Below are 27,542 nucleotides of genomic sequence, written 5' to 3'. Positions count from 1 at the left end.
AAAGAAAGAAAGAAAGAAAGAAAGAAAGAAAGAAAGAAAGAAAGAAAACAAAGAAAAAGGTTTTGTTGGACCCTATCATCACCTAAGATAATCTCCCTTTCAGAAGCAAATACCTAAACAGGCAATATATATATATATATATGTTTCATGTCTTACTACTTGATCATTTACCAATCATTCAATGATATTAATTTATTGAAACTTTTCTCTCTGAGTTGAACTATTATCTCTTATTTGTTAAATATAATACCTTCCCCCCCCCAATCCTCATCTTTCTTGATTTCTGAATATTGTGATACTTTTGAATAGTTCACTCTCTCCTGGATATACTGACTTCGTTTTGGCTTTCAGGATAGCAAAATCTCTTATTGATTATCCTACTTGGCTAATCATTCTTTTTCATTATGCTTTCCTGGATCTGCACCATCTTTCTCCTAACTCACTAACCATAACTCGCTAGCTCCCAGCTCGCTAACTTCAAACATCCCTTAAGACTTTGTCCTGAGTCTTCTTTTCCTTTACTATGATACCATCTTTCACAGTGAGCTTACCAGCAGATTCAACTATCTCATATACCCATAATCAGCTCCCCACATCAGAGTAGGCACAAGTAATCTGTGACTGCTCCTGTTTGTCTATTGGATAGTGAAGTAAAACCTATTAATTAGCAGGTGCCATAATTGATTACATTGACAAAAGGCCTAAATGGCCAAATTGCTCTCTTTTTTCTTTCCTGCTGGTCAAAAGGTTCAAGAATATTTCTTTGTTCTCTGGAGAGCCAGAGGTTGGATCCCTTTTCCCCTCACCAGGACAATCCATGATTTTGTGCCCTTGTAGGGGAACCTGTGAAGTAGTTTCAGCAAATACTATCTTGCACATGCTTTCTAGACAGGGCCTTCACTGGTCAGTGCAGTACCAGAGCTTGAGGTAAACTTGGAGACTAATCCAATTCTTCCATTAAAAAAAAAATGAAACAGATCCAGAGAGAAGAAATTATCTCTTTGCCTATGGCTTTCAGGAAAAGTGGAGGTGCTAGAGGGAGAAAACTGAGCCACGAGACAAAGTAGATGTAGAGTACTAGACCTAGAGTCAGGAGGACCTGAATTCAATTCCAGCTTCAGGCACTTACTAGCTATGTGACCTTGGGCAGTTGTGTAAATTTTGATTTGTTTCAGCTTCCTCATTTGTAATCTGAGGATAAGAATAGCATCTCTCTCTTTCAGAGATCTTGTATCAAATGAGATAATATTTTTAAAGTGCTTCACAAACCTTAAAGTGCTATATTAAGTACTGATATTGGGAGGAGTAAGAGGAGGACACGAGGTATACTTAAGAATATTAGGAACAATATAAACAGCCACCATCACAAAACCCTAAAATTTTAGGAACCGGCTGTCAATAAGAAAAGCAAATCCATGACAGTTCTGAGAAGACAACCATACTTGATCTTTACCTGATAGCTGTTTCATCTATCCTCAAATTAAAAGTTCAAATTGTCTTCCTCTTACTATTTGAAACATTTTGTGAAAAAAAAAATAAGGGAAGAGAAATTCTGAAGAAAACATTTGCCCAAGAGATGGAAGGAGGATGAAAAGAATAAGAAGCACATGGTAAGAAAATGTCACCATGTGTCCATCATCTTGTTGGGGATTCTTACCCAGCTGGATGACATCAATATAGGCCTGTGGGTTTGGATGTGGAGAGATATATTCCTGAACATCTATGCCAGGATAAAGTCAGTTTTCTTTTCTATAGATTATAAAGTGTGACTGTAAAGAAATAAGATTTTATTTCTTTCTTTCATTCTTTTGTCCTTCCTTCTTTTCTTTCTTTCTTTCTTTCTTTCTTTCTTTCTTTCTTTCTTTCCTCCTTTTCTACCCCCTCCCTCCATCCCTTCCTTCTTTCCTTCTTTCCTTCCTTCCTTCCCTCCTTCCTTTCTTCCTTCCTTCCTTCCTACCTTCCTTCCTTCCTTCCTTCCCTCCTTCCTTCTGTTCCTTGCTTTCTTTCTATCTTTCTTTGTGTTTCTCTCTCAATTTCTTCCTTCCTTCCTTGCTTTCTTTTTGTAACAAGTGGATCTGAACTTATCCATTCTCATGAATGTTGCTATCATGAAAGTGATATGAGAAATTGAGAAATTCTTGAGAAATTCTCCACTTTTATTCTGTGTGAATGGCAATGCCCCTGCAGCATCTAGACTCCTCTCTAAACTAACAATGATGAACATTTCATAGTCAAAGGTCATTTTTAAATAGTAAGAGCAGCTAAAAATCTTGTGACCTTTAAGATTTAAAAAGGACTTTCTTATAGGTGCACCTTGAAGTAGATAATACAAGTATTGTTTTCTCAATCTTACATATCAGGAAAAGAAGGCTGAAAGTGATCCAGTGACTTCTTCATTACACTAGACCTAGGATGTGGCAGAGCTGTGACTTGGAACCAGGTGTCTTGATTCTGAATCCAATGGTATGATATGAAAAAGCTGCCAGTATAATGACACTGTTCTGCTTGAAAATGGTTTCTATTATAATCACCTATTTTATATGGCAGACTGTCAGTATATTTTAGGTATTTGCAACAATCGAAACAACTCTCAAAAGACAAATATTTCCCAACATTAAATGAAAAGATTTAAAAAATAGTTCTTTATAGACTGAAGATAAGCTCCCAAGAAATATCCTTATTTGTAATGTACAACAGCAGCATTGTTGGAATAAGTATAGCACCCTCCAAGGTGACTACTTTATAAAAGATAATATATTTTTGGATTAATAAATTCTGATTTTTGTTGTTGTTATTAAAGAACAATTCTATATAATAGTACCCCATATATCTTAAATGTAATCTGGAAAAAGTGTCTTCTTGCTCTAAATATACATGTATCTATCTATCTATCTATCTATCTATCTATCTATCTATCTATCTATCTATATGATGTTAGAAGATAAAATAAAGTAATCATACAATAGAATCAAAGGGTAAAAGTTACAAGTAGTTTTGTATCTCATTAAGAAGAATTTCCTATTAGACCTAACAACAATAATATGACAACCATAGGGGCACATTAAGATTTAAATGGAACGGGATACAACGCCAAAAATGATCCTTCTGTGATGGTCAAACGAAGGATAGAAAACCACTCGGGAATGTTTTAGAGAGAATTTGTGCATCAGACATAGGGTTGGACTAGATGACCTCTAAGGTTATTTCCATCTGTGAGATTCCAAGAGTTTATAATTCTAATTCCATGCAGAATGAACTTGTTTCTTCTGGCTTCAACAGTTTTGCCTCAGGATCTTATGTCCAAATATGGTTGTGAGTTGTTGTTTTTTTTTCCCCCCCTTTGATAGGCAAAATCTTATAGTGGCAAGAGCTTACAAAAGAAAGAGGGTAGCTTTTATTCCCATCTCCACCACTTAGCCAAAGCACATTCCTTCTCTGTGCCTCAGTTTTTTTATTTTTAATCTCTAAGATAAAGCACTAGACATGGAGTTAGGAAGAACTGATGTCAAATGTGGCCTCTGACACTAACTGTGTGACCCTGAGCAAGCTCTCTGCCTCAGTTTCCTCATCTGTAAAATGGGAATAATAACATCTACTTCCCAGGGTCATTGTGAGGAGGGTCAAATGAGAAAATAGTTGCCAAGCCCTTTGCAAACCTTAAAGTACTATATAAATATAAGTTATTATTATTCTTCCTTTCTCCCTCATAGGGATATTGTGAAGAAAATGCAGTATCTGAGTTTGTTTGTTTTTTTTCTTTTGTATTAGCCTGGGAAGGAGTATGAATAATGAAAGCAAGATTTGGAAGAAAACACCCACTAAAAGAAGCTTCTTGGTCATTTCAAAAAGAGATTGATTTGTTAGAGGAGAAAATTATTTATCCTGGTCTGATAGTTTTCTTTATGGCTGGGTCTAAATTGAAGTCTCTAATTGAAAGTGACATCACATTACAGTCTAATTCAGATGCCTGTCATTAAAAAGGGTCATTGGAAAGAGATGGTTTGACAGAGGTTTACTGATGGCTGACCTCAATGGAAGCTCATTTAGAAAAGAAATTGATCAGGTGAAGAAAGGTCTCTTTGCTGGCAGATTTGGTAGCTCTCAAAGAGACAAGCAAAACAGAGGGCTGGGGAAATGTCTGTTTCACTGGTCACTTCAGGATAAATCATCACCACTCATAGCATCATAACACACTTGGAACATTCTTCCTCAGGTTGGTAGAGTTTATAAAGTTTAATTATACTTTTCAAAAGAAAATTCCTAGTAGCTAAGGTTTATAGCTTCTTGCCCAGAGGAAGGAGACTTAATATTAATAATAGCTTATATTCATATAGCAATGTATGGCTTCCATCAGCTAATGGAAGTAATGTCATACACATCTTAGCAATGATGGAATTAAGGCCTAAAGTTACTTTGTTCTTATGATATACTAACTGTAGCCACATCTGAAACGGATGGAGGGACTGGGGGAAGGATGGATAGTGTCCAGATTCCTATGCTTAGCTCTCCCCCACAACTTTTGGTGAGTGAGTTTATGGCTAGGAAAACCAAGAAGACAAATAAGGAGGATGTGAGAATGTTATCATAGGTGTTTGTGAAGGGAGGTCTTATGGGACTAGAAAGGACAAATTGCGCTGTGGAGCTGTTTGCTAAAAATGAGGACAGAGTAAGTATGGGCAGAGGACAGTGCAGTCATAAACAAAAGAGACATGAAATACCCTAAGCCACAATGCCTTCTATCTCCTTTTTCCTCATCCATTGAGCAGAGGGATCCATATTCCATTTATTCCTGAATCATTCACTTTCTCATTCACTACCTCTATTTTATACTGTTAGGTGGCTTGAGAACATATCCAGGGGTGGGGAAGTTTTTGTTCTCTCCTTAGCCCCTCATTGTTTCTTCCTGTCCTAAGACATAAAATGTGGTAAAAAAAAAACACAAAAAAAAACACAAAAAAAAACCCAAAAACCTGTTGACCAACCTGAGTTTGAGTTGTTTGTTGTGGTTTACTAATTATTTGGCTTTAGAGAAAACATAAAAGAAACAGGAAAGATTTTATGTTCTGCAGTGAAATAGTTCCTGTTTTAGAGATGAGATATTTGGTTTAGACCAAAAACAATGGATCTAGAGGCTGGAACTATGGAGTCCAAATGTATGGCAGGAAGTATTAGATTTCTACAAGGCTGATAAAAAAAACAAAAAAAAAACAAAGACTCCTATAGCCATAGTTCAAATACAAAACAAAACAAAAACAAAACAAATGAAGGTAATAATATACACAGATGTATGGGATGAGTTCAGGGAAGCAAATGATCCATTGTTTCTCTTCCTTCCTTAGACACCAGGATGTTCCGAGTTTGAAAACTATAACTTGATGAAGGTAGAAAGAATAACTTGGTAAGGAAGCTGCAAAAGAAAGAAAGTGAAGGAGGTGGGGTAAGGTGCCAGATAGGTCCAGGTAGGGGATGATTATAAGATCAACTTGTTATGAGTATATGAGTCTCCCAGATCCTGGCTATACATATATATATATATATATATATATATATATATATATATATGTATGGGAAGGTTCTAGGGTTGTGAGTGCTTGCGCAACCTTATATGATGAGTAAATCAGAGGTTGAAATTTTAGCTTCTTAGTCATAGGAGCAAAGAGCTAGAAGATACCCTGGAGATTATCTAATTAAATGTCCTCATTTTACAGATAAGGTCTTAGAGACTCAGAGAGACATTATCTTGTTGTTGATGTTGCTGTTCATCCTTTGTTTTCAAAGAGGACCAATGATATCACTGGGTGATGTCTTGACTTGCTCATGAATTGGATTTTGGTGAGGCAAAGAGTTGCAAAGTTGTTGATCTCACTCTCTCTTCCAGAGTTATTGAAGTCCAGTGGCAGGCAAAAGTCAAGACAACTGGTGATAGCCCATGATACAATGCATGACCTTAGAATCTTCAATGTCTGACCAAGCTCTAAGAGCTCCACAGTGCCTGTTTCAGCCACCTTCATGGCTATCAGAACAAATTGCTCTCATCTGACCATTCCGCCAGGGGAAGTCTTCACATACTTGGGGTAGACGTCTCCCCAACTCGCCAATGTGTTTTCAACCTCTTGGTTACCCTAAACCTGGTTTAGCCTGCTGCCAAGAAGATTTTGCAGAATGTGGTTGCTGTGCATGTTCCAGCTTCTTAGAACTACAGGTGAGAGTTGGGTGACAGGTGGACACCAAAAGTTGGATAAGCAGTCCTAAAAAACATTTGGGAAGTACTCACAACTGAGGTGTTAGTCCTCACTGAACACCCCATATACCTTCATACTGCTTTATGTCTTCTTGTACAAGAGTTTGAATTATAACACAAAAGTTTGGAGGAAGGTCCCCTCACTCTAAAACCAGTGCTTTTCCCACTACATCATTAGTGCCACTTTAAATAGGGTGGTAATAATCTCCTGTTGTGCCCTATGGACTTTATGCTAGACCTTTTTATTTTTGGTTTATTTGTTTGTTTTGTTTTGACTTTTACTTTTTTTGTAGTCTCATATAAAGGGAGTTTAATTTGAAGTTAAAGGGTGTTAATTCTCATTCCAGTTCAGCTAATTCCTATCTCCGGTACTTCTTACCTTTGTTACTTGTGATAAAATCTTTCTATACCTCAGTTTCACACTATGTAAGTAAAGGGAGTAACACCATGTGATCTCAGAGGTCCTTCCCGGCTCTAAATCTACAACCCCTTGGTATTTTTTGTGTTTTACCAAGAGTAAAATATGTTACTTAACAATTGACTTTTCTATTATTTCAAATCAATTGAAATAGATGCCTGATTTTTAAACACAATGTACTATTAGATTTGAAATATAGCACTCCAACTAACCAAGTACCAATCTTATCTATCAATCTAAGTAACTATCAATTAAATTTATCTATTAATCTAATCTACCTATATAATCTATCTTTGAGGGTTCTAAATTTCAGAATGTTTCCCTTCTATCTGCATCTCTACAATGTCCAACTGTTGCCCCTAGTTCTGCTCCTCAAGGACAAAAAGAAATCTGTTTAACTTGCATGCACAAATATAATAAAATAGAAATTGGCTACATCATGAAGTGTGGAGATTTTGCTTCTCCAATTTAAATATCCTCAGTTTTTTCAATAGGTATGTTACTGACATAATTTCTATTCTCCTTTTCCATCCTTGTCATTTTCCCCTAGACACACAAGAGTTTGTAAACATTCTTCATAAACACTGTATCCCATAATACTCCAGATGTGGTTCAATGGGATATTGTCTTCCTCATTCTAAAAATTATCATCTGTTCATGTAGCCCAAAACCACATGTAGTGAGGGATAAATAAAAATTAATGAAATCTGCATCTTGATATAAAAATCATTTTTAACGTGGGATCATTGCAGTGACTTCTTAAAAAGATTAAAAGATTTAAAGATTTCTCATAAATCGTTCACATCCCCCCATGCCCATGTACTTCCTTAGCATTTTAGCAATGCCCAAATGTTCCTAACTCTTAATCTTAACTAGAGAGATAATAGAATTCTCTCTCAATTTGACATTCTTCCCCAAGTGGCTACAGCATGAGTAATAATCCTCTTTCTTCATATTTTAAATTGCTAAAATAGCATCATTCTTGTCATCATTGTCATTGTTGTTTTCACTGTCATCATCATTGTTCTCCTGCTCCTCCTCCTCTTTCTCCTTCTCACAATCATCATCTCATTGCTATGATAAAATGGACCCAAATCCGGAACACACAAAGATCACTCAAAGGAACTGAGCATATTTGTTCTGAGGAAGTTGTTACTATATGAACCTTGTCCTTTAATATCATCAGGGATGGCATGCCTAAGAATGAATAGACATCTAGCTTGACTATGATTCCAGAGGGCAGAACTATAAGCGATGACTGAAAATCACAAGAAAGCATGTTTCAGGTCAATACATCAATAAAATTTGTCTAATAATGAAATAGGCTGTTTTGCAATGGTAATGAATTCCCCATTTTGGAGGTCTACAACCAGAAGTTGGAGGATCAATTGTAGAGGATAAGGTATGCTTTAGATGACCATTCTGGAATCTATCATTTTATGAAATGTCTTTGAACTTAAATGCATGGTGATATAGTGAATAGAGCCAGAAAAACCTTGGTTCAAGTCTTATTTCTCACATAGAATATATAGGTTATTAAGATTTGGACTAGCGTCTATGGTATGGAGGCTTGCTGAAGCCTTTTCAAGGCTGCTAATCCACCTTTTGTGTGCAACTGGTCACCTAGCTCTCACCTGTGGTTCCAAGAAGTTGTAGCATGCACAGCAGCCACACCCCAATAAAACCATCTCAGCAGACAGGCTAAACCAGGTTGGGGGTAACAAACAAACCTCAAACCCATCGATGAGTTAGGAAATGTCTGCTTCAAGCATGTGAAATCTTCCCCCGGGGAGGAATGTGCAGATGACAACAGTCTGTTCCAAACGCCATGAAAGCAGCTAAAGCATGCATTGTGGAGTTCTTAGAACTTGATCAGAGATTGAAAACACCAGCATTATCCACTGAAACCCACACCATTGCCAGTTGTCCTGACTTCTGTCTTGCCATTGGACTTAGATGGCTCTGGAAGAGAGAGTGAGGCTAATGACTTTGTGCAATTGTGCTTCTCTTAAATCCAATTTACAAACAAGTCAAGACATCATTCTGTGGTGATTGGTTCTCTTTGAAAACAACAACCTCTCTCACTTAGTGGCTGAATAACCCTGTGTAAGTCATTTAATCTCTCAATGCTCTAGGTCCCGCTCTAAGATTATAGGTTATAAAGAAAATACTGACCCATATCAGTGGAGGGAGTTTCCTCACTAGGAGAGTTCCTCATGCCCCAAAAAATCATAGATCTTATTTTTTTTTAATTTCTCCTTCAATTTTGTTGAAGCAAAAAGCAATGTGGTATAGTTGAAAGAGTCCCAGACTCAGAGTCAAAATGACTTTGGTTCAAATCTTAGTTCAACTCTTTATCCATTACTATGGAATCTTGGGAAATTCATTTAATCACTACATATTTGAGGGATTGTTTTTCATTTATAAAATGAGATGCCTTTTACAGCTCTAAATGCATAATCCTATGCATTTGACAACAATAACTAGCATTTACTACATATAATCCTTCACTTAGAGTAAATAATTTGAACGAAATAATGAGATATAGTAAAAAGAACATCAGAGTTAGAGCCAATCAACATTTAGGTTCAAACCATACCTTTGACACTTACTAGTTACTTGAACAGGGATAAGTCACTTGTAAATGAGGTAATGGAACACATGACAGTGTTGTGGTAAGGTTCAAATATTATCTGTAAACAGCTTTGCACAATTGAAAACTTTATATAAATATCAGTTATCCTCATAACAGTCTTTGAAAATAAAGGATATATTATTGTCTCCATTTGACAGATTAGGAAAATAAAACTCAAACAAATCAAACAATCTAGCCAAGCATCAGAGTTGAACTTGGAGTCAGGAAACTGGGATTCAATTAAATTGTTCTTTCTACTATTTTCCTTGTATAGTAGCATAGAAAAATAGAAGCATAGTTCCTGGCCTTAAGGAGACATACAAAAACTTATTTATTAAGTAAATTCTAATGTAATTTTAATCATATGTGCTTGGTGAATTTGTGGGTAGGTTTATCTTTTCAGTAAATGCCTATAAATTATAATGCCAGTTACCCCAACAATGAAATGTTTCCATAAAAAAAAAGGTAGCAAGCTCCTCAACTCCAAGGTGTTCAAGCAGAGATTGGAAGATGATTTTTTGTGAATAAGGACTGAATTAAATAACTTCTGGAGTCTCTTCCAGGTAAAAGATTCTAAGGATCTTAGCCCACATTGTCAAAGATGTTAATACCAATAAGATATTCTGCAATTTAGGCTCAAATTTGCCAGAAAAAAAAAAATAATAATGTTATCTCCAAGTCATTTCTAGCTTAGAGAGGGAGAGAAAGAAAGAGAGGGAGAGATGTCCAAAAAATCATAGACTTCCATTCCCTCTACCATGAATCTCTGCCCCAAGATGATTTGAATTAACATTTATAGTATTCAGGAACAAGGAAAAGATCACAATTTGTTAAAATACAGTTTTATGTTAATATACCAGAATTGTTACCATTCAGTTCCTTCCTACATCACTTCCCATTAAGAGTTCCTCTCTGTGACCAGTACCTTAACTTTGAATTTCAAAATAGAAGTCCTAGTTCCCTTGTGAGTCATCAAACTAATCACTTCGAGTGGGTGTGGAAGCAAGGGTCTCATCTTGCCAAGAATCCAGTTTGGTCATCACCTTTACTCCATTCTAAAGCAAAGACTTAGCTTTTGTTCTTTTCACTTTGATAAAGGGAAAGGTCTGGAAAACATTTTAGGCTAGAGATTTCAAATATTCAAAACTTAATAGATGTTTTAAATATGCTTCAATAACATCCCAAAATGAATGTCTATTTAAATGGGGTATAAATATATGCTTGGGCAGCTGGAATGCTGGGCCTGGAGTCAGCAAGACTCGTCTTTTTGAGTTCCAATCTGACTTCAGAAACTTTCTAGCTGTGTGACCCTGGGTAAGTCACTTAACCCTGTTTGCTTCATTTTCCTCATCCATAAAATAAGCTAGAGAAGGAAACGGCAGACCACTCTGCTATCTTTGCTAAGAAAACCCCAAATGGGTTCACAAAGAGTGGGGCACAATTGAAAAATGAATGAACAACTAAAACATCTCCATCTATTTTCATATTTTTGTAGATGAAAAGCAAAATTTAGCAACTTAGAGACCCGCAATTTGCTTCTGAGCAATATTTTATTCCTTTGTAAAAAGTCCAGTGATGACATCCCTGGGTGGTGACATTCCTGACTGGCTTTGTCCACAAGGCCAATCAAGTACTGGAAGTCTTTAGATAATGATCTACATCCAAATATTTTATCCATAGAATAAAACTTCCTGTGACACCTGTCAATGGGATATTGAATTACTTAACATTTATTCGGTTAAGTGTCTATGAACTCTGTGACACAGCAAGAATTAGAATACTTGGTTCCCATTCCCCTACTTTTTGCATTATAACATTCATTCACCGTCAGCAAGTCATAACTTCTGTCTCTCAGTTTCCTAATCTATAAAGCAAGGGTATTAAATTATATAAATCTTAACATCTTTTGAAACATAAACATCTTACAAGATGTTCCAAGTTCCATTCTTGCTCTCATCTCCCTGGGAAAAAATTCTTTCCATCTCTTACTATTCCTTAAGTCTCAGAGTTTCCCTGTTATAATGAAATCTTAGATCTTGCAGAAAATATACCATTCCTTTTAATCACAGAAAAAATACAGTTAGGAATAGCATTGTTTTTCTTCATTCACGACTCTACAGAACTCCAGGGATGTCAGGGCCATAACCGCATCACTTCTATTATAGGCTTTCTGTGCTTAATGAGGAAGGCACCCTCTCCTCTGCAAATAGTGATTTCTGGTCTAGCCATGTGCTTTATAATGGCTCTTGACTGCAATTCTCCTCCAATGGACAGGAAAGTGTACTCTTACTAAAGACTGAAATCATTGAAAGTGGTGATTCTGTGCTGAGGTTGAAAGAATATTTCAGAACTTTAATCTTCTCTAAAAGCATTAGCTATTTCTGCATAAATCAAGAGTAGGTTTTGATACAATTACCAAATGGCTCTGCCTAAAGATGGAAGCATCTTGTGGGTAGACAAATACTAGACATTAATTACATACATAATTCAGTCTTATTTGTTGGTTTTTCTTGGAGTGGGGGCAGAAACTAGTAACACTTTCATGTAAAACTTTATTGATGAATGTTTATGTAATAAATTCATTATTTCTCTCCCTTCCAGGGGCTTAGGCAGTGGTGTCACACTCAAATGGAAATGGAAGCCTCTTAAAATGTGCATAAGGATCCCTGCTCTGTGGGGCAGCTAGGTGACACAGTGGAAAGAGGGCTGGACCTCCAGTCTGGAAGATACATCTCCCTGAGTTCAAATCTGGTGTCAGATACTCACTAGATGTGTGACTCTAAGCAAGTCATTTAACTCTGTTTGCCTCAATTTCCTCATCTGTAAAATGAGCTGGAGAAAGAAATGGCAAACTACTCCAGTATTTTTGTCCAAAAGAACCCAAAATGGGGTCATGAAGAGTCGAACTCAACTGAACAACAACAAAGGAATCCTGCAGGTGCATATTGATTTAGAAAGCTACATAATAACACCATATATGTTTTATTGTATTTTTTTATTTTGAAAATATTTCCCTATAACTTTTGAATGTGGTTTTGACCTCACTGAGGAATGTTAAGGTTTTCTTGCAGCTAAATATATGACAACTTTATTCTAAGGAACTCTTTCTTTCTACACTGAAATGCCCATCCCCGCTACCTTGAGCATTGCCATTTCTTACGCATAAAATGTGATGTGAGAGGCAGTATAGAGGATTGGACAGTCGACCTTGGAGTCAGTTTTTCCTGAGTTCAAGGCCCATCTTGGATACAAATTAGCTGTGTGAACCTGAGCAAGTCGTATAAACTCTCTGTACCCCAGGAAACTACTTCAAGTGGCTGAACAATGGTCTATATCTCTTTTGACAAGAGGAATTTTTTTTATAAGGAGCTACCTACGTCATTGAAATAATAAATCTGCCACCATCCCCTCCTCCCCTGAACCCCCTCCCCCAAAAAAGGCAGGAAACACTGAAAAGCAGCAAGTTATAGGCAAAAGAGTATGTGGATTTCTTTCTGATACTTTTTGGCCAACAACTTTGCACACGATGTCTCTGTGGGCATCCTTCCTAATCTGAAAAATGTATAGAATAACAATGCCTGCATTACTTACTTCATACTCTTATCCAGTATGTACTTTTTAAAAGCCTATGTAAGTATGAACTACTGTAACTGTAGGCAGTAAAAGTATAGAATGATAAGAAGGCTGTAAAAATTACTTACATTTTATCAACCAAGTAAACAAAATGACTTTAATGTGCTGGAAAGTGGATTCCTTTCCCAATAGAGACTGAGTTTTGCAGATTGCTCCATAAATAATACATTCACTTCTCAAACTGGAAATTTTACCAAATTCTAGAAATACCTTTCCAAAAGTAGTAGTTAGTGGCTGCCAGTTGGATGGCATGTACAAAACAGAGTAACAGGGTTTGAATCCTAGAATGGCCATTTGATGCTAGTTTCCTAGGTATTAATTTCTTGTTATGCAGAGGAAGCTAGGTGATGCAGTGGTTAGAGCACTGGGCCTGGAGTCAGGATAGACCTGAGTTCCAATATGGTCTCAGAGACTTACTAGCTTTGTGACTGTAGGCAAGTCACTTCACATTGATTTGTCTCTATTTCCTCAGATATTAAAAAATGAGTATAATAACATCACATATCCCATCTGGCTTTTCGTGATTCTCAAATGATATGACATTTGTAAAACATTTAGCACCGTGCCTGGCCATAGTAGATGCTATGTAAATGTTTATTCACTTCACTGTTATACAAAAATAAATCAATAAAGATGAAAGTCTCCCTCCCCTCTTTGGGCCTCAGTTTCCTTATCTGTCTCTCTACGATAGAAAGACAATTTCCAGAGAGCAGAAACTTTCTTGCTTTTCTATTTATATGCCCAGGCTTTGCACAAAGTAACTGCTTTTTTCATTCATTCATTCATTCATTCATGCATTCGAAAGAAGGGTTTGGATTATGTGCTTCCTAAGGTCCCTTCTAGGCCTTTGAATTGTAAATGCTTTGTTTAACATGGCAAAAAAAAAAGAGAAAGAAACGTCACTGGAAAATAAAGTAAACTAAAACAACGCATTTTAAAAATTCCAGAAGATACAGAATCAGAGTACTTTAGGTCTAGGAGAGAATTATCTTTGCCAATCGCCCCCAACTGGAAGATCTTGATCAAATCACCAGCCAAGCCCTCTCTTCCAAGTAAAAACACCAAAATGAAGTCTGAGGCTCTGAATCATATTTGGAATATTGAAAGTAGGTGGGAAATAGAGCATTGTCTGGAGCCTGGAATTATCCAATTCCTATCAAAAAAAAAAAAAAAAAGAGGAGAATACTACAAGCAGGGAGAAGGCTGTGGCTTAAGTTATTGGTACCAGCCTTATCCCACCACCCCACTTTCATATTTGCTTCTCATTTGGAGAATGCTCAGCAGGAAAACAATGACAACCACTTCAACAACAGCAACAGCAACTAGTTAACATTTTACACTTTAAATTTTGTGGTTATATAACACTTTAATATGTGTGTATATGTGTATGCATGCATGTATATGCATACGCACATATGCACATACACACACATATACACATATATTACATATGTTGCATGCATAATATGTATGTGTAGAGAGAGGGAGAAAGGAGAGACAGGGAGGGAAAGAGGGAGAGGTAGAGAGGAACAGAGAGTGAGATCAGTTAGCAAGATGAATAACTATGTTTTCCACTCCAGACCATTGTTTGTGACATTTTGAAACCATCAGTCCCCTTTCCCTCCCATCTTTCCTTTTTCTCTTCCTACCTGTTCTTCAAGGTTCATTTCCCAATCACAGAATCTCAAGGTGGAAATGGCCCTCAGAGGTCAAATAATATAAACTGTTCCTAAGCAAGAGGCTACAAACAGTGTCTACAGCCTATCTAATAAATGGTCATTCACCTTCATTAAAGAGCTCTAGTGAAGGGGAATCAATAACCTCCTGAGGCAGTCCTTCCACTTTAGGATAGCACTAATTGTTCAGAAGTTTGCTCTTTAAATCAAGCTTCAATTTACCTCTGACACTTCCATTCCGTGATTCTAGTTCTGCTCTTTAGGGCCAAGCAGGATAAGTCTTTTTCTTCTTCTTCTTCTTTTTTTTTTTTCTATTTCTTCTCTCCCCCCCACCATGACAGGCCTTCAAATAGTTGGACACAGTGAATATACCATGCCTAATTCTCTTCTCCAAGATAAACATACCCAGTTTGCTCAACATTTCCTCATATGGTCTGATTTTTTGAGGTCTTTCTCTATTAATTTGATCACATCTGTTTCCACCTCAATTGGAAACGTTCACCACCAGGCATTCCAGATCTGGTTTTTCTATTTTCTTAAAAGAGTTTACTTAATATAAACTGCTTTTTACCCACTTCTCTTTGACATATTCTGTTCCTTTTTGATAAATCATAGCCTTCCAGGGCCAGATTCCAATTTGGGGTCCATTTCTACCAAGTATGGGCAGCCAGGTGGCCTAGTGGATAGAATGCCAGGCCTGGAGTCAGTAAGACTTGTCTTCCTGGGTTCACATCTAGTTTTAAACACTTACTAGCTGTGTGATCCAGGGCAAGTCACTTAACCCTTTTGCCTCAGTTTCCTAATCTATAAAATGAGCTGGAGAAGTAAATGACAAACCTCTCCGGTCTCTTTGCTAAGAAAACCTTAAAATGAGGTCACAGACACTCCAATAAGACTGAAATGACTAAGCAACAACAATCTGCCAAGTCTCTGATACCTCTGGTGTCAAATTTACCTTTTTGTATCTGGATCTCTAATTAATCTGGCTTAATATACATTCTTTGTTGACTTTTCTCTTGCATTTTGTCTCCCCTAAATTTCTCAGCATCCCTACTATTCTTTTTCCTATTAATATTCTCTATGTTGGGGTTCATATGGGGGAGTCCTTGAATTTTTTATTATTGTTAGATAGCTAACTTATATATTATCTAGAATATGTGTATTATGTTCTATTTGATTACTTATATGTGTATTATATCTATCTATAGCTGTATTTCAATATAATTGATTTCTTTGTAATCATGTCTTAATTTATGAATTTCAAAAATATTATACTTAAAAGGGTTCACCAGACTGTGGTGAACCCCTGCTTCTATTATATTTAGCTCAGTGGATATGCCCAGGCTATTTCTTTTCCTCTTTCCTTCCAGTTTAAAAAACCTTCTATCATATCTATAACATTTCAGGAAAATAGATCCTTAGCCAGCCCCTTACATGGTGTACTCTTCCCTGGCCAGGAATCCATCATTGCTGTAGTTTAAGTAATGATCCAAAAATCCAAAACTGTTTTCTGCACCAGATATTCACAACCATAATTTGTTTCTTCTTAGAGGTGGCAGCTATGAGGAAAAGTCCACCTGCAACCCTAAGGTCTTCAGTTTCTTGCCAAAGATTTCATTACCCTTAGGAATGTCTTCCATATACTTACTGGTAATAATAATTTCATTTATGTAAGTCAACAAAAGTGGATGATAATCCTCAGGTTTGGACAACCAGCTCTTGTGTGATTCTTTGTCACATCCTACATCCATGCCTTAAAGTGATAGTAAACTTCTCTACTTATGGTCTCAGGCAGATAATTAATATTAGCAGATGGGAGTTTGCTCAGCAAGGAATCACCAACTGCTAGCTCTCATCTCTTATTCCTCTAAACCTTTGCAGATGACCTTTCAACTGATGGAACATCCCATATATCATTTTTCCAAGGGAAACAAGCTCTTTCTTGCTCAGAAGACCCATCTCCCTTGTGGGGAAAACACATATTACTTATCTCCAGTTGGTTAGTGCAGTATACCTTCTTACATTTCGCATAACATAGGAAGAAAATGTGTCTTAATGGGTAGAAGAAATATTCTTTCACCTTCTAATCTCCTGACAGAGATCCAAATAACCCTTTGCTTCTTCAGATCTAGTTTCTTTCTCTTTTGCTTGTTTTTTTTCTAAATTTATGTCTATTTTCCATTTTCTTTTGTAAATGAAAAATGAATATTCTCTGCTACCTGGAGGAATGGAAACATATTCTTCAAATCACCTGTAATGTATTTTTAAAGAAAAATCTTTCAGCACTTTGAGCATTGGTAACAATAAATTGTCCATGGCAGAGAGACAAATATCACATACTCTCTTCAAGTCATGTTACTCTCCTCTTGCACTCCATACTTTCTAGAAAGAAGGGCCTTGGTCATATAAATGCCACTTTTTTCCTGAGAAATTTGGGTATTTCCAATTAAAAAATACCTTTCCTTACCAGAACCAAATATAGAACTTTAAATTTTCCCATAATTATCTAAATTTTTTGTAACTTTTGAATGTGTATCATGCCTCCCTGTGAGATTGTAAGCTCCATGAGATAAACAGTCATGTATTTACTTAATCTTTGAGTGTACTAAAGTGTACACTACTAACATAATTGTCTATACAGTAAGTGTTTAATAAATATGTACCAAAATGAATTAAGTCTAACCTAAATAATGTATCTTATAGGAAATAATGTATTTTATAGGAAATACGGCACAGAAAACTTCACTTAGTGGTCTAAGGCAATATTTTGACCATAGTCTATAAACTTTATGTAATCCCTTTCCAAAGGCTCATTGGTATAAGACTCTCTCCTTATTGATGGAGATGAAGGCCCTGACATCTATGCAGTGTGGGGCAGAGTTGATGAGAGAGAGCTCATGCTTTTGCCATTCCCCTTTGAGTCTTCTTTGGGGATTTCATGGAGTAGGCGTCCCTCTTTGGGACTCTTCAGGATGAGTCCCTTTTGGGAACAGTAATGCTTCAACTCTTCTTCAAGTGCCAAGTCACTTCAGGTACTCCTGGTTTCCAACTTGGAGAGGTAAAATGGAAGGGGCCAATCCCACTTCAGGTTGATGAAGGAAAAGATTCTGGGAAGACATGGGAAGAGCTAGCAATCAGCATCACGTCTCTACCCCCAGCTTGCTACACTAGAGATTTTGGGAAATTTCTCTTTGAGTGAAATCGAGGACATTGTCTCTTCATTGAACTGAGTTATCCCATTTTTAATGGGAGAGCATCATTCTGTACTGTCTGGTATATATTCTCCTATATGTACTTTCTTTTCCTTTTTCTTTTTCTTTCTTTCTTTTTTTTTTTTTTTTTTTGGTGAGGCAATTGGGGTTAAGTGACTAGCCCAGAGTCACACAGCTAGTAAGTGTTATGTGTCTGAGGCCAGATTTGAACTCAGGTCCTCCTGAGTCCAGGGCCAGTGCTCTATCCACTGTGCCACCTAACTGCCCTCTATGTATACTTTCTTTGATTTCTAGTTTGCTATGTTTTTGATATTTTTCCCCTACTATTCTCTATGCATACTTATTATGGAACTGGTATTATGGGAAAAGGGTCAAGTTTTGGACTTAGAGCTTGGAGTTTCCCTTCCCCACAGAAATGACATACTAATCAGAAGTTAGATGGAACCTGATCATATTCCTTAGAAACACAATCTTTAAAGAAGCAGGTATATATGCTTCTAGCCCATTACCTCTTCTCTCCAAGGAGAGCAGAGTGGCCTGTGGTCCCAAGCTCCTTCTTCTCCTCCTGGCAGGAATACAAGTCTCTCTTAAAGAAGAGTGGGAGAAGAAGAGAATAGAGATGTCTCTTCTGACTCCCTTCAGAGTCACTGGTGAGTCTTACAAAATGTGGGCCTCTCTACATATATGGAGCCCACTCCTCTGCTACATTTATAAAATGTTTTGATAATTGTATTTAAATATAGTTGGATTTTTTGTAAGCTTATATATTATATTTTATGATTTTAAAAAGTCTGAGAATGAATCTACAGACTTTGCACCATTACCAAAAGGATTCCCGAGTCAAAAAAGGTTAAGAGTGTCTGTTCTGAGATCATATAGGTGTCATAGTTGGAATAGAACCCAAATGTCCTTACTCCCATTTTGAAAAATAACATTTGATTTTCATGATGTGGCCACTACTCCCAACACACCCACATGGTCTAATAGCTGCCATTTTCCCAAGTGTAAATCTGACTCTAGCAACCACTTGCATCCACCTATATTTAATTCCCACATTTTAAAGGGGAATACTGGCAATATGACTTTTTTTTCTGTGAAATTCTCATTATATTGCTCTCAAAGAGAAATAGCTGGCCTCTTGGCTGCTTTGGAATAGAGTGATAGAATTCCTGGAAAATATATAAAATTTGATGGATAAGTAATAAAGGATTGTGAAGTAATTGGAACTGATATATTTATAGTTATGGCAAAAAAAAGTGTGAGAATAATTTGTGTAGACCACATATATGAAGAGAACAATTCTGAAATTATTTCCCAAAGACTTTTTTTTTCTGTGAAGGAAAATAGACATATACTAACTAGGTTGAAGGCAAACTTCAAGACAAAAAAATACTTGTAGCAAAGTCATGAACTCATTATCGATCATCTTGTGTTGAATTATGCTGAAATAATGTAAACACAAGTCAATCTTCTCAAGAAACTTCTGTTTTATGAATGAGACAAAAGGGAAGAAGAAGTAGGAGAAATGGGGGAGGGTCAGACTGAGGAGAAGAGTGCAAATAGGAGCCGACAGTAAAAACATAATATCAGATAAAACAAAATATTTAACTCTGGGAGTGAACTTGAGCTCAACTGCCTTTTGTAGTCAAACAGGATAGTGTTAGCAAAAGCCATTATCATTTTGAGTCTTTTCAATGACATTTAAAAGAAGCTTGCCACACACCCACACATCCACACACCCACACACCCACACATACACATACACTCATACAAACACAAAGGTTGGGGGGGGGGGGGTTAGATGGCCTGCCTTAAAAATAGTAGGGACTTAATAAATGTTTTAATTGAACCAAAATGGATGAGAGAAAAGGAGTTCCAATCAGAGAGTGCCTGTCCCGTTTGTCATTCCTTCTAAGGTCACCAAGGTTTTCATAAATACTTACGTCAAAAGAACAAGGGAATCGGTGTCTCTGAGCTACTTGACAGGCATTATTAGCCCTAAATTCCATGGAGAAATAATAAGAATATATTATAATTTAAAGCTCCAAGTATCAGGCCAGGTCACCAATCCCAGAAGAATTACATCCTGGAAAATACTGGGAAATGGGATTCCTGAACCACTGTCATCAATCTTTGAAAGATCTTGATGAATGAAAGGGGCTGGTAATAGAGGATTGAAGAAGGGCAAATGTTGCCCTGATTTCCAAAAAAAGGAAGAGGTTGGAGAATGCTAACTATAACACAGCGTGCTTATATTCAATTCTTGGCAAAATTCTGTCCATTGTTATTAAAGGGATGGTTAGGGAATATCTTTAGAAAAAAGGAAGTCTTGACCACACTCAATTTCATCAGGAAGAGATCACGCCAAAATAACATTGTATCTTTTTCTGACAGGGATTAGGAAATAGTATAGACATGGCTTATCTGAATTTTAGCAAAAAACATAAGGTCTAGAGAGTATGCCCTATGAGGAAAAATTGAAAGAATTGGAAAAGAGAATTCTGGAGAAGGGATAGGGAAAAAGGAGGAATATCAAAACTGTCTTCATCTACTTGAAGTTCAACTTGATCTGTTTACAGAAATTGCAAAGACGCAGATTTAGATTTAATGTAAAAGAAAATGTCCTCTTAAGTAGAGATCAACAAAGGTAGGTTGGATCGACTTAGAACTTTCTGAGTATCCCTCTATAGAGAGAATTAAATTTAGGTACTAATTTGACTAGTTACTCTCTTAGATTCTATAGTTTGGGGACCAACCCAGGGCTCAGGGATCAGTGTATGGTTCTATAAGTTTTTTGTTTTCTCTTTATGGCATGCCACAGATAGTTTTAAGCAGTTTCTACACAAAGAGATTCAACTTGAATCTATCTGCAGCAAGGTCTATCTCCTCTTTGTTCTTACCCAGGGTACTCTGATACATTATTTTTAATCTCTGTGGATGAGTTCTTACAGAAATAACTACTTAAGTTTTAGAAGGAATCAGGACTTCCACAGCTGAGGGCAGGACAAAAGGAGGAGATTGGGCCCTTTCTGATTTAGGACAAGTTAATATATTCTCTATGGGGATTTCAGATGGGCAGTTCTCCTATTAAATTCTCCCCTAACCATCTTTTCCACCTTGCCAACCCAGATCCATTATTAAATATAATAGCTTCAGACCACTGAAAATTATGCTTCCAATTTTACATTACTTAGTCAATGCTAAGTAAGTTGCCTAGAGGCAGCTAGGTGGCACAGTGGATAGAGTGCTGGGTCTCAAGTTAGGAAGACCTGAGTTAAAAGCTGAATTCAGACACTTGTGAGTTGTTTAACCATATGCAAGTCACTTGTTTTCTGTCAGCCTCAGTTTCCATGACTATAAAATCCCAAGATTTTTGTGAGAATCAAATGATATAATATTTGTAAAAGAGTTAGCACAGCATCTGGTACATACTAAGTACTTAATAAAAGCTTATTCTTTTCCTCTCCTCCCATGGAGGGGTAAAAGGGTATAAGTGGAAGAGGGATTGTTTATAATTTATTTCTTGTGACCTACACCTAAGTCTCTGAATAGGTAAATAAAAATGTCTGGGTAAACCAGAAGCAAAGAAAATGAGGACAATGGTGGAGGTAGCTTGAAGATGGAGAAGATTTGCTCTTTTATTAAAATTTTCTTTGAAGACTGAAGAAGTCTTAGCATACACTGAAGCATGTCACTTCCAGTGGTCTTTGTCAGATGAGTTAATGGACTAACTTGATTCCTTTTCAGAACATATTGGCATATCCTCCACATTCCCTTCCTTCTCTGTTTCCTGTAATTCATAGATAGAGGAATTATGGGGAGAGAGGCCCACAAGAAGGATGTTATTGAAGGAAAGTGTGGGGAGAGATGTATTAGACTGCTTTCCCAACTGAAGGCCTCATTCTGCTGACATTCTTTCTCTTCTCTTAGCCCCAGAAACAGCATGTTGGCATGGTTAGTTGCTGTCCTTCATTCTAGAAGAGGACAAAAAGACATCACTATATTTAGGCCATTGTGTTCAACTGTGGTTGATCAGACTAAAAGAAACTCAGAAGTCCATACCACAGGTCAGGCACAAATAGTCCATATGAACATTGGAAGTTGAAATGTCTCTAAATATTCACATCTCATTGTTTCTTTTGAACTTCTGCAGTTCTGCTTTGCTTATACAGTATACTGTAGGTCCTGTGCCAGTGACTCCTGTATCTTACAATTGATTCCAAAATACTTCAGAGAGAGCTTGAGAATATCCTTGTATCTGAAATCTTTCTGACCTCTGTGTGAGCAGTGTCTTGTGTGAGTTATCCATAGCATAATCTTTTAGGCAAACATACATTTGTCATTCAAAAAATATGGCTTGTCCATCAGAGTTGCACTCTGTGTAGTAGAGTTTGAATGCTTGGCAATTCAGCTCAAGTAAGTATCTCAGTGTCAGATTGTCAGATATATTATCTTGTCAGGTGATCTTCAGAATTTTCCTAAGATAATTGAAATGGAAGCAATCTGGTTTCCCGGCATGACACTAGTATAATGTCCAGGTTTCACAGGTATACAACAATGAGGTCAGCACAATGATTCTGTAGGCCTTCAGTTGGGAAAGCAGTCTAATACATCTTCTCTCCCCATACTTTCCTTCAAACACTGGGCTAGCTCTGGCAAAGCATGTATCAACTTCTATGTAGACAACCCTGGAAAATCCGCAACATTCAAAATTTCTCCATTTGCTATAACCTCTGGTTCCATGTATACATGGTGCGGTGCTGGCTGGTAGAGAACCTCTGTTTTCTTGGTGTTAATTGTCAGGCCAAAATTAGCAGAAGTAACAGAGAGTCGCTCCATACCTCGTTGCATCTTAGCTGCATAGGCTGTGTTGAGTGCACAAGCAAAGTGGTATAGAACATTGGACAAGATAAGTAGTTTGTATATTCTCCTAGAGGTAATATTTCAATCCTGGAGTTTATTAGGGGAATAAATACTCATAAAGTCACTTAAGTAAAATAATTTGCATAGTTGCACGGAAGATTAATTGACCCCAAAGCCTCCATGGTCATCTCTACCTAACCAGATACTTGAATATTACCCTAAATCCCTTGGATCAGAAAGGTAAACCTTTATAAAGCAGTGAATAGAGCACTGGGCCAAGAAGGAGGAAGCCTTAAATTCAAATCTAGTTGAAGATAACTTATTAGTTGTATGAACCTGGGCAAATTGCTTAACCTCTGTCTCCTTTGGTATCCCCATCTGTACAATAGAGTTAATAATAAATTCATTTCCCAGGATTCTTTTGAGGATCAGATGAAATAATTTTTATAAAATGCTTAGCAAAATTCCTGGCATATTCTGGAAGCTTAATAAGTGCTAGTTCCTTTCTCCCTTCACCCTTCTCCCTTCGCCCTTTCCCATATTTTGTTCTCAGGACCTCTTAAAAAAATATCGAGTTTACCTCAAAGAAATTTTGCTTATGTGTATTATAGCTATCGATATTTACATATTAGAAATGAAAGTGGATTTTTAAAAAATATTTACCAACTTTTTAAAAATAATAAACCATTTACATATTAACACAAACAACATTTTATGAAAATGACTCTATTTTCCAAAAAAAAAATTTTGAATAGCATTGTTTTACATATTTTTGCAAATCTCTTTAATGTTTGACTTAATAGAAGACAGCTGGATTCTCCTATCTCCTCCTGCATTCAATCTGTTATGATATGTTGTTTTGGTTGAAGTATATGAAGAAAATCTGGCCTCACCCAGATGTGTAGTTGGAGGATTATTTCAACAGACAAATAAGAAGTCTTAGTATTAATATGAAAATAGTTTTGACCTAGTGGGCCCCTGGAATGATATCAGGGACCTTCAGAGATGCAAGGAACAGAATTTGAGAGCTGCTAGTCTAGATGAATCTAGTCTTTTTTTTTTTCATCATTACTTCCTGTTATATTCTATGTTCTATGTTCTATATTCTAACACTCTAAGGACCATGGGACCTTTCCATTTGACTTGTTGCTGAAACTGCATATACAGTTTGTCTTCTCTATTAGAATATGAGCTCTCTGAAAGCAAGGAGCATGTTACTTATATTTTTCTTCAGCACTTTCCATAGTACTTTGCATGTAACAAGTACTGAATAAATGTTTCTTCATTCATTCATTCATTCACTCATTCATTCATTCATTCATTCTATGATGTTTTGTACGGCCTTCTAACTCTGACAGTGTATGATTTCTGTGAACTCTTATCACATAAAAAGAGGCTTTATCTTTGAAATCTTTCCAGAATACTTGTTTGAGGTCCTAATGATAATCTTTATCAGGACTGACATGGCTGAGTTCCATTTTGTATGATATATGCTTTAATTTAGAAACATAGTCAAAGTAGAAAGAGCCAACCAGCCCTTGATGTTGACCCTCCAGCTAACTGAGACAGGGTCCCAGCAATGATTACTTCTCAATTGTAATAGCTTAAGGTTTACATCCCCTTATTTTATCTGTGTCATGCCTATATGAGTAATTTTGTAAATGCTTCTAATTCTCCTCTCTCTTCCAATGTATATTCATCCTTTACTATGTGATAATCTGACAGGTATGGGGGGTAGCTAGGTGGCACAGTAGATAGAGTACCAGACCTGAAGTCAAGAAGACTTATCTTTCTGAGTTCAAATCTGGCCTCAGACCTTTAGTAGCTATGTAGCCCTGGGCAAGTCATTTAACCCTGTTTGCTTCATTTTCCTCATCCATAAAATAAGCTGGAGAAGGAAATGGCAAACCACTCCACTATCTTTGCTAAGAAAACCAGCAAATGGGGTCACTAAGAGTCTGACATGACTGAATAACAAAAAATCTGGCAGCCAAATTTTGATGTTATTTAAAAGAAATAGGCTCCCACCAGGATCCCATGCCTTAAACATGCCTTACCCTTTAAAACTGACACCTCATTCTTTATGGGACAAGGGGAAGAGGGAAAAAAGTTTTACTTTAAGGGAAATCAATGATATTTGATGCAACAATTGCCAAAGCTTCATTTACCCAATTGGTATGCACTTATGACAGCATTGATAAATTTGGAGTAGCTGAAGTTAAATTGTAAGATGAATAAAGAAAGTATTAATAAAATATTCTTGCTTTGTGCTGGATTACTGGTATTTACCAGATACATTAACAGAATAATCCCAAAAGAAAAAAAAAAGTATCCTCAATGCTAAAAAAAAAGTTTGTTTCTTTGGTTTCTTTTTCCTGTCAACCAGCATAGAATGGACATCAGTCATAGTCCAAAGAACAATATATGTAAGAAGTTTACTAAGTGAAACCTTGCAAAGGCAGAAAACTTCCATAATAGTGTTTCCAGGATCCTTACATTCAGCATATAGTAAGTGCTCAGTTAACATTTTTTTTTGTTTTCTTACCCTTTAACTCCACATCACAGAAACAAAGAATTTTAGATACAGAAGAGGCCTTAGAATCATTGATATCATTTTACCAGAAACAACATGAGTTTTGATCAGGGAAATGATTTGCCAGTACCACAGAGCTAAAAAGTAGCTGGCCCCGGTCTCAAAAACATGTCTTCTACTCATTTTTCTAGCACTTGTCTGGCCAACTACTGAAATTCTCTCAACTTTTTATAGATCCCACAAATATGAATTATCTGTTCCATGAGTCAATCATGCTGTTTCTCACTTGACTCAAGCCAAGAAGAGATCACAGGGCATAATCATCTTGTTCATGTAGAAAAATTTCATCATGTGTGACCACCCTCACCCTTAACATGATGGGACTACATTATGATTCTTTCTTTGATTATGTTAATTGGGATTGGGGTAGGAGGAGGTGAGAAGGCCCCTATCTTACATCAGAATCATAGAAACATATAGCAATACTTTGAAAGATTCGTGATTTTCTCAATGTGAGTAGTGTCTCAGTCAGTGCTTATGAGAACTCCCTATGTGTCTTAGCCTACAATTTTCATGAGTTACTGACAGAAAAGTTCTCGTTATCCATTAGATAGCCTGCTTCTGATAGATGTATCCACATATAAATGAACTAGTCCTTAGCTGATGTATACATTGTCCTTCCTTCCACAGGCCTGCACTTGAAGTTTATTCAGCTTGATTAGAACTGTGAGGGCTTGTTATTTTCTGATGTCACCACCAGGGTCACCACCTAAATGCCACAATAAAATCTAATGACATCATGGAACCTCCCTCATGATATAATATTCTCTAATTCTGAATTGTTAGAGCAATTTAAATGAAATTTAGAGGTATTCAATGCCTGCTCCAGTTCCGTAATGAATCATCTCTCCAACATCTACAACAAGGGGCCAGACCTCTACTTGAAAATATCTAAGACTGAGGAATTTACTACATATTTGAGACAAGCCATTCCATTTTTTAGAAAAGTCTTTTTGTTAAGAGATTTTTCTTTACAGCATATTATAGCGGTCAAAGTTTTTACACTTTGAATTAGGAATGATTAGGTTCAAATCCTGGCTGCAATTCTTCCAAACTGGGACTAAGGCCAAGTAATGAAACTCTCAGGGTCTCAGTTTCCTCATCTGTAAAACAGAGATAATGCCTATGATATGTATTTTATAAGATTGCATCAAACTACAAATATCCCCTATCTGGCCCTCTGCTTTCCAGTCTTCTTATAGCTAGTTCTGACCTACATACTCTTCAATCCAGTGACACAGGTTTCCTTGCTGTTCCAGGAACAAGATACTTTGTCTCTTGGTTCCAGTCATTTTCTCTGTCTGTCTGTCCCCCTAGCCTGGAATGTTCTCTCTACTATCTCTGCCTCCTGGCTTCCTTGTCTTTCTTCAAGTCTCAGATAAAACTATACCTTTTATACCAATCCCTCCTTAATTCTAGTGCCTTTCACTCATTAATTATTTGCTATTTATTCTTTGTGTGTGTGTGTGTGTGTGTGTGTGTATTGTACATATTCATTTGTTTGTTAACTCCCCCAGTAGATTGTGAGTTTTTCAAGGTCAGGGACTGTCTTTTGTCTTTCTTTTTATTCCCAATGTTTACCAGTGCCTAGCACATAGTAGGTGTTCAATAGATGCTTATTTATATCTGGATCTATGTAAAGTGTTTAGTAAATTTAAAGTGATTAATAAATATTCATTATCATATAAAAAAGCAAGTGCTACAATGAATTACAGAAGCTATCTAGCCTAACTCCCTCATTGTAAAGATGAGGAAACTGAGACCAGGAAGGTTCATTGACTAGTCCAGGGTTACATAAAATAGGAAGCATCAGATGTAAGATTTGAAAACAGGTCCTTTGATTGCAGAGATTGTGTTCTTTCCACTAATTAAAAATTTCCCTTCTGCCAGAAGACTTTCCCAATCCCTTTTAATATTAATGCCTTCCCTCTGAGATTATTTCCTATTTATACTGCACATATATTGTTTGTACTGGGTTCTATGCATGTTGTCTCCCCATTAGACTGTGATCTCTTTAAGTGCAGTGAATATTTTTTGTTTTTCTTTATATTCCCAGGGCTTAGCCTGGAAGATAGTAGGTGTTTTAATAAAAGCTTGTTGGCTTGACTTTACTGTACCACAATGCTTCCCTATTTTAAGCAGAAATCTGTCTTCCTGCTACTTTCCCCCTTTGCCATTTCAAAATTCAAGCTTGGATTCTGAAATAGCAAAGTTAACCTTCTCAGAATTCTATTTTTCCACATTATCAATGTTCAATCTTGTTCTTTTGTT

The sequence above is a fragment of the Vombatus ursinus genome, unplaced genomic scaffold (genome assembly GCF_900497805.2).
Source record: "Vombatus ursinus unplaced genomic scaffold, bare-nosed wombat genome assembly UNPS02014864.1, whole genome shotgun sequence".
NCBI classification, from domain to species: domain Eukaryota; kingdom Metazoa; phylum Chordata; class Mammalia; order Diprotodontia; family Vombatidae; genus Vombatus; species Vombatus ursinus.
The sequence above is the reverse complement of the archived record's forward strand: the minus strand, read 5'-3'. Positions refer to the sequence as shown.